The sequence below is a fragment of the Parasteatoda tepidariorum genome, chromosome 5 (assembly GCF_043381705.1).
Source record: "Parasteatoda tepidariorum isolate YZ-2023 chromosome 5, CAS_Ptep_4.0, whole genome shotgun sequence".
Classification (NCBI taxonomy): Eukaryota; Metazoa; Arthropoda; class Arachnida; order Araneae; family Theridiidae; genus Parasteatoda; species Parasteatoda tepidariorum.
The window spans coordinates 68,264,368-68,272,641 of NC_092208.1; positions in this window are offsets into that span (position 1 = coordinate 68,264,368).

Genomic DNA, 8,274 nt, shown 5'->3' on the forward strand with positions numbered 1-8,274 from the left:
CAGAACACAAGCAACTGCTCACTTGTTGGGTCTTTGTGCCAACTAAATTAAATGAACGCCAATTTACGATACTACCAATAATTTTATCAAAAAATAGCATATTTTATTTCTTAAACATTTTAGAACACAACAACATTTATTATGTATCTAACTCCGTTGCCAAAACGAATTCAAAACTAAAACTTATAATTTTTCGAAACACGTTCAAATAAATTATTTAAATTTTATGTCTCTACACACTCAAGCTCAAAACATTGAATGAACAAGAATTTCTACTTCTCGGACTACCGATATCGGACAAGTGAAAAAACAGTTGCTTAAACGATCCGGCAACGACATTGTCGTTCACACATTTGTCGTCCGATTTTGTCGGTATCGTGTCGTGTAATGAAAAAGCGCCCTTAGGAGTGCTACCTGCCGACAAACTTGGTAACTAATTTTGAAACTTGATAATAAATATTTGTTTCCGAGAACCGAATGCAACTAATAGCCGAATGCAATTCTACGTTTTTGTTTTCTTTCCTTCAATTATTTTTTTAAAATAATCGGTCATTTTTTGAACTTCTTGTATGAATTTTTACTTTTCCTAGAAATACATTTTAAATGAAAAAAAAAAGTTAGCAATCATTTGCTTATTTTTTTTAATTTATAAAAAAGGGTTGTTATTGTTCCATAGTGATGAATCTTTTATTTTAAAATCTTATTACAATAGGAGAACCACAAACATCGTTTAATTAATAAACGTTTTGTTGTAATCAAAACTATGTTGATTACTATCTTAAATTTTTTCTAGTAATTGATTGAAGACGTGCCAAGTTTGGCTATTTCCTTCTTCTTTATTGTCTTATTCTATATTGGAAGATAATAAAAATATTAGTTTGCAAACATCAATGATCATTGAGAATTAGCTTCCACGTCGAATAATTTCCTGAAATTTTAGATTCAGGTGTATTTTTACCGAAATGATTGCCAGACTACTTTATTTTATATTTCATAACCATCGTTGAACAGCCGACCCAATTTTTGGGCTCACGACTGCTAATGTTCAACTACTTAGCCTCGTAATTTTGAACCCAGTCCGAAAGACAAGGGTACTCCCGGATAAAGCAATGGGAGAAATTTGCCTCCGTGAAGGATTTTGATGGAACTAACCCGCATTTGACCACGGGAGCCTCCCACGGTTAGCCTGACGGTAAGATGACTCTAACTCACGAAGATATTCCCACCAGTCTTCATGAGGATTCTACCACTGAGGATATTTCACGTCAGCACTGTGGCCAGTGCAATCCGGATGCGGAATTCGTATCGACCAGCCGTCGCTGGGATTCGAACTCGGTTCACCCCATTGGATGGCGAACGCTCTATCCCCTGAGTCATATCGGCTCCACACTACTTTATTAGTGACTTATACATTAAATCATTTCCATTTTACATTCTCTTGAAATGAGCAACTAGTTTTTTTCCTGACCATGGAAGCTCTGATACCTAACGCTAAAAATTATGATTTATTATTTTTAAAACTCTGTAAACGTACATGGCTCACAATTTGATTAAAAATAATCCTATTGCGATGAATCTTCAAATGAATCTTCCAATTCGAAAATAAATATGTTATTATCATCAAATGATATTAATATGTTTATTTTCGAGACTGGCATTTTCAGACGTATTTAAAAATAAATATGAAACGAAAGAATATTTAGATAAATTGGTAGATTTAAAATTTTAATGAATTTACGAAAGTCAAATAAATAAAGTATGTTTACTATTCAAATTAAACATTTTATAGTTGAACGGCGAATGTATATTTATATTTATAGCACATTTTACCTCAAAGCAGGGTAGTTCTGTTCGATTTCATTATTAATTTTTCTTTTTTAGATTAGGTTACACTTTCACAAAATTATTTCCTAAATTAAACAATATGTGATTTTATCAGAATAAATATTTGAAATAGTTTTCCTGTTCAAATTCGAGGAAATTATTCTCAATTTGCATGGTTTTATATTTATAAAAGGCTGAAGACAGAACTTCGTACGGGTTAAGAAACAAAAGTAAATAATCAATTAATTGATAACGAAATTTTCACAAAACTGAAAGGTTAACATATTTCCAAATTAGCTTATTATTTAGTATTATTTGCCCTTTTCAGTGACTTTATACTATTAGATTAAGCATAACACTCAGCTGAAAAGTTGGTGGGTAATTTAGATTTATTATTTGATTTTTTATCTGATTTCTTAAAAATATTCATAAGGAATTCCTGCAACATATTTTACGATAAACATTATATAAAATTAACATTAATATCGGGAAAATTACCCGAAACTATATAAACTAGATTTTTATAAGTTACACGTAATATTTTGTTTATTACAATTTCGCGTAGACTCCTAAAAAAGTTGTCAGTTTTAAAATTTTTTAAAATTGTTTTATTTAGTACTTTTTCGTCCTAATAAATAAGTCTTTGAAAAAAAAACTGTACCTTATTTTTTTCTCAGAAGCACGTATTAAAACAAAAATTAAACATTAAACAACGTGCGATAAATTTTTTAACGGAATCGTTTAAAATTTATTTACAACAATGGCTAATGTTAAATTATATCTATATATGTTACAGCCAAAGCCCGAAATCGGCCACTTCGCGAATTGGCCGGCTAAATCACGAAATGCCTAAGAACGCTGTAAATTGGCTGGCCAATGTTCAATCTTTTCTTGATTTCGGGAATTGGCCGGCCAGATCGCGAAGTGGCATGGGAGGATCAGCCAAAGTTGGAAGAAAAAAATCTCTGTATAACCATAACTTCATTCTATGCAAATTACTAGCTAACTGCGGTGGGATTTAGCCATTTGAGAAAAAGTGAAAAATAAAATTTTTTAAATTGTCTATTTTTTTATATTTTTAACTTAGAAGATTTATATTTTTATATTAAAAAAGAAAAAAGGGGCAATATTAGCAAATTAACTTTTTAATAAAACAAATATTAAAAAATTGTGGTCCCACCGTACCACCCGGTAAGTGAAAAAACATACCACTACAATTTTTTTTTTCTGTAAAGTAAAAGTTATTAGAAATACAAAAGATATTATAAAAGTAGTAAAATGGTCAACATAACCGCAACAACAAAATGGCACATTCCCGCCGGAATTGCAGATGCACCGCTTACCGGGCTTTCTTGAATGAGCACATCGCGTTTTGGCCGGAACATCGTGGCCACTTCGCGAAATGGACGGCCAAAGTAGAACACTGATCGTATCAATTATTTCGCACTTTGGCCGAGAGGTATGGCCAAAGTGCGAAATGGCCGACCAATTCGCGAAGTGGCTGGATTTCAGGCTTTGGTCGTAACATATATAATTCTTTTTTTTAGAATTAGTTAGTAGATGAAGTACCAATCTACAATTCGGAAATAATTATTTAGGAAGTGCCTATGTTGCACTACGGAAATAATTATATATTTTTTTTTAAAATACTCAAATAATCTAATTCTAATTCTGACTCTTTCTATACAATTCTTTCTTTAAAACAAACTATTCTAATTAAATATCAGTTTTGTGCGTGACTAATACTGAAATTAAACAATTAAAAATAATTAAATTAAAAACTCTGATGGAAACTTGTAAAAGTTAAACAGATTACAAAAAAAACAAAAAAAAACAAATTAATATTTAGAAAAAAATGTTGACACATGTTGCAAAAAATTCTAAATATAAAATTTGCCCTTCAGCTTTTAAATTAAGACATTTACCTTGAAAAGTGGATAAAAAAGTATTTCGTACCAGTTCTATCCAGAAACGAATAGTTTTAGTTAGAAAGTCATTGATCTTACAAATTATCGTTTGAGAAGAAAGAGTCTAATTTCGAAGTGTTCTGATTAGAATAATCGTGCTTTTTCCATGAAAAATTACCATGGTGTTTAATAATGATTTAAATTGCATATACTCTTTCTCAAAATGTCTATTTAAACACGAACCTTCATTAAAGTTAACAAATTAAGACACATCCTCAATGAAATATATGATCTTAAATCATAAGATTCGTTCGTAAAGGTGGCATCAGCACGAAGCAGACGATAACGAATAATTACAATTAACGCTTTTTCCTCACTTTGTATGGTGGAAGCAACTATACCACCTACTAAATCTTGCATATTTCAAAAACCTTCAGCTTTTAATGAGTCACGAAAAACACATTTTATGGTTAAGATTTTTCTTGCAAAAAAAGAAAAAAAATTCTCTGCATAAAAAGCGAAGAAATTGAAAGCAAATGGCCACTTAGGCAGTTGAGGATTTATTGAATGCTGGGTAAAAGGGGGACCCACTTCCATATTTGATTAAAACGCATTCTACGGATTGCGTGCTAGAGAATTTTCCTTTTTTTTCTTCATAAAAGAAAAGAAAGATTTTTTATAAGTTCAAATATTCTGAAGAAATATTTTTACTAAGCGGCAAATGTAATCCACCAGGTTTCTTGGATTAATTCCAAAAGAAGGGAATACAATCAATGATATAACAGAACGAAATGCTGTTTCTTTGTGTTAAAAGTATTCCAATTTGTCTGTGATGGATTTGATAAACGGGGAATAGTATGTTAAGAAATTTTAGCCCATTAATTTTTTCTTTTTGTATAAAGAACAACATAAATATATACTCAGAGTAATCCTATAAATTATGCTTTTATAATTCAAATCGAAAAGGAATATTTTGGATCTACATAGGTTTGTACTAGAAAATTTAAATAAAAAAATATAATTTACTGAAGTGCTACGAATTGTTATCATTTGTGCATTAAAATAAAATATTGAAAGCTTAAACAATTCACAAAAAATATATTTTATCTTTTTTTCTTTTTACACAACAGACAGAAGGCAACTAGGTAGAAAAAAATTCTAAGTGAAATCTTTGATAAATTTTCGAATATCACCTTAAGAAAATTTGTAACAGCTGCAGTACATTTTATTACGTACCCCTTGACGTAGATGGGACAGTCGTGTTTTTTTTTATACATATATTGTACACATATTTTTCTGTATATATTACAGGCAAAAATACATTTTGGTATTTTTTAATTATAAGAAAGTCTAATATAGTTACTAAAAATATAGATCATCAGAATTATAGATGTAGTTAAATATAAAATTAAAAAAAGTAAACTGAAATTTTTTCAATCTTATACAAAAAGTTATCAATAATTAATTTTGTAAATTGAAGAGAAGAAGAGAAGGAAGAGAAGATGAGGTAGAAGAGGAAGAAGATTAAGAAAAGATGAATTACTGTTTCTCTTAGATCTAAAGTGCAAATTTGAAGAAAATATTGTTTGGAAGTGAGCCGCCATATAATGACATAATTAATACAAAATAATGTAAAAAACATGAAAAATATGTTTAATAAAAATTCTGAGTCAAAGAATCAAAAAGTGTCTCATTTGATGCCTTAACAGAAAAAAATTAAGTTCCACATACAACTGACATATTTTTAATGATGGTGGTTGGTGATAGTCACCCAACTTTTGCATTAAACTCTTCAAACAACCGATCATGCACGGACTTTCAACTTCTGAAACCACCAAGAATATTAGGTTTGAGTAGGTTTTGAATCATTAAGACACAGATAAGGAAAATGTAATCAAACCAGAAACCCAGACTTTAGTATGGAGAATTGAATCCTTGTCCAGGCCATGGAAGACAGAAAAGCTCTTTTCTTTTCCGGTTTAGCGCTGAAACTCATGATGATTCTAATAAGTAGAATCAGTTTAAAACCTTTTAATACATTATGTAATGTAGAGTACTAGATACAAGTAGGACAAAGGATTAACTTCTTTGACTAAGCCCTTTGTTGATACCATAACTTTCTTTTCTTCAGTTAGGTAGCTTTGGAATTAACCTACACCGTCAAAATTCCAGGTTCAAATTATGGTAAAAAGTATTTGCACTCAGAGTGTCGGTACTTTTTGTCTTAAAATCTATTTTTAGTGGAACAAAAAATCTGACATACCATAATTTTTACAACAATAATTACAGTAAAATCACTGTTCACAGTTACTTAAATGAATATTACTGTAAAAATTACGGTATGATATTTTACGGTAAAAAAGTATTTTACAGATGACGCACCTAAAGTGCTGGTACTTTATAACGTAATTTGATTCGAAATTTTTTCCCGTCCACTTTTAAGAAGCTCATTTTTTTTAAATAAATTATTTAGTAAATATTAGATTGGCAACTAAATTTACAACGAATTTTTTTCCTTAAATGTTTTTGGTATTATGTTTTAAATAATTTGAAACAGGATGTTTTGTTAGACCACAATCCTTGCTTTTTGTTCAAGTTTATGTTAATTTTCAGATTGCTAAAGTAGAGAGTGAAGTTGAGAAAAATGAACCCTTTCCCTTTCTTTTGTTTTTTTAATAAAAGTTCTAAAAGTTACTCGTGACATTTGTGCTGTACATATAGATGGTGTCATAGCTGCAACAACCGTTCGTATTCCAAGTTTAAGAAAATAAATTTAGTTTCGTCGTAAAGATGTTCAGTTGAGTTCGATAGAGAGAGATTGAACCTACTTTGCAACTCGAAAATTCTCGTCAAATTCTCGACAGGTAAAATCAAATGCACCCACACTTTAATTTTTTAAAAACATAACTATTCCAAGGAACTTTCTTGCCTACCCAATATATTAAATGCAAAAGCTTTAAGACTTTTTGCGCAAAAAATGGAGCAACATGCCACAAGCTCTGCAATAAATTTCAAAGGAAATCTTAAACGTTCTTTGTTCCAATATCTTTCGCGATTTACTTCACATCGCACCAAAATATCCAAGGCGGCCGTCGGAAGCATAACATCTGGAGCTATCATTTTGACGATGGCAGAAAATCATTTGTGTGTGTGCCTCGACACTATCCCATCGCCCAATAAGAGGTGGAAAACCACAAGATATCCTATAAACCTTTCAGAATCTTCAGGATTGAATAAACCATCCATTCTCCAGAAAACTCGGTGAATGGCCGACGCGGCTGTCACAAAAGGAAAGGCCGAAAATATCCGACGTCTTGATTTATATTGACCATGCGGACACCGCTCTGGACGTTAAATGTTAAGGCTATACATCACAGTCCGATGGATTGAGAGCTACCCGGCTGATAGGAAAGAGAGCGGTGGCTCATGGGCCATCCGGGAATCCTCCAACTGGCTTTTCCCGTTGTCAGGATTGGGATCTGAAAGTAAAATGTGATTAACTGCCTCTCCGGGACTTTCTGAAAGGATCTGGGATAGAGGCTTCCAGTTTATTAACTCCAGAAGAGACGCTCCGGGGTTTTCGATAAATTCCAACTCACATGGAATTGTTTGGATGGAGGAGATCTTAAAGCATTTTAGATAATTTGGAATAGACAGTTAAAGTTAGTAAAGGTTGTGGAATATCGATTTAAGTGACATTTAGGATTTCTATTTGCTTCAATGTACCTGAAATAAGAGTTGATTGCGCTTTACATAAAGGGAAGGAGTGTTTAAAAATATTGATTCTGTTGGAAGCTTTAAGTTTCAAGCTTTGGTCTTACCATTACTAAATGATCTATTTAACTCTTAAGCTCAGAATTTTCATTAAACATGTTTTTCATACTTATTTTGACCTAAATTAATACAAAATAACGAAATAAGTGAAAAATATTATACTTAGCATTTTTCAAATGCACACTTACTTAGATCTAAGAGAAATAGTTATTAATCATTGAAATTCTCTTAAGTTATAAAATCAATTATTGATAAATTTATGAATATGAATAAATAAAAATTCAAGCAATTTTTTTTGGATTTTTTTTTTATATTTTAGTCCAAATATAATTTCGATAATCAAACAGGTTATTTTAATAACTATTTGACATTTTTTTAAATAATACAAAAATACATTTTCGCTTGCAAATTGAGCACCAGAAAAAATATCTAAAATGGAAAGGGGTGTTCCATCTGCGTCAAAGGGTTAATGATGTACAGAGAGCAAAAAAAAGAAAAAAAATTATACATATCATTCTGAATAACTTTCGTTCTAATTATCGGCTTTTCACGTACTGAGTGTCAATCTTGGTTTCTGTGGATGACTCTTCAAATATGCTAATTTATTAGTGCTAACTATTAATTCAGTTGCGAATTTAGACACAAAAACGCACTTTCTCTTAACCCCTTGACATACGAAGACGTCATTTGTTTCTTACGTCAAAACAATAATTGACGTGTCTCAGACGTCTTCAACACAAAGATACCAACTTGCTCCGGACAGCAAATA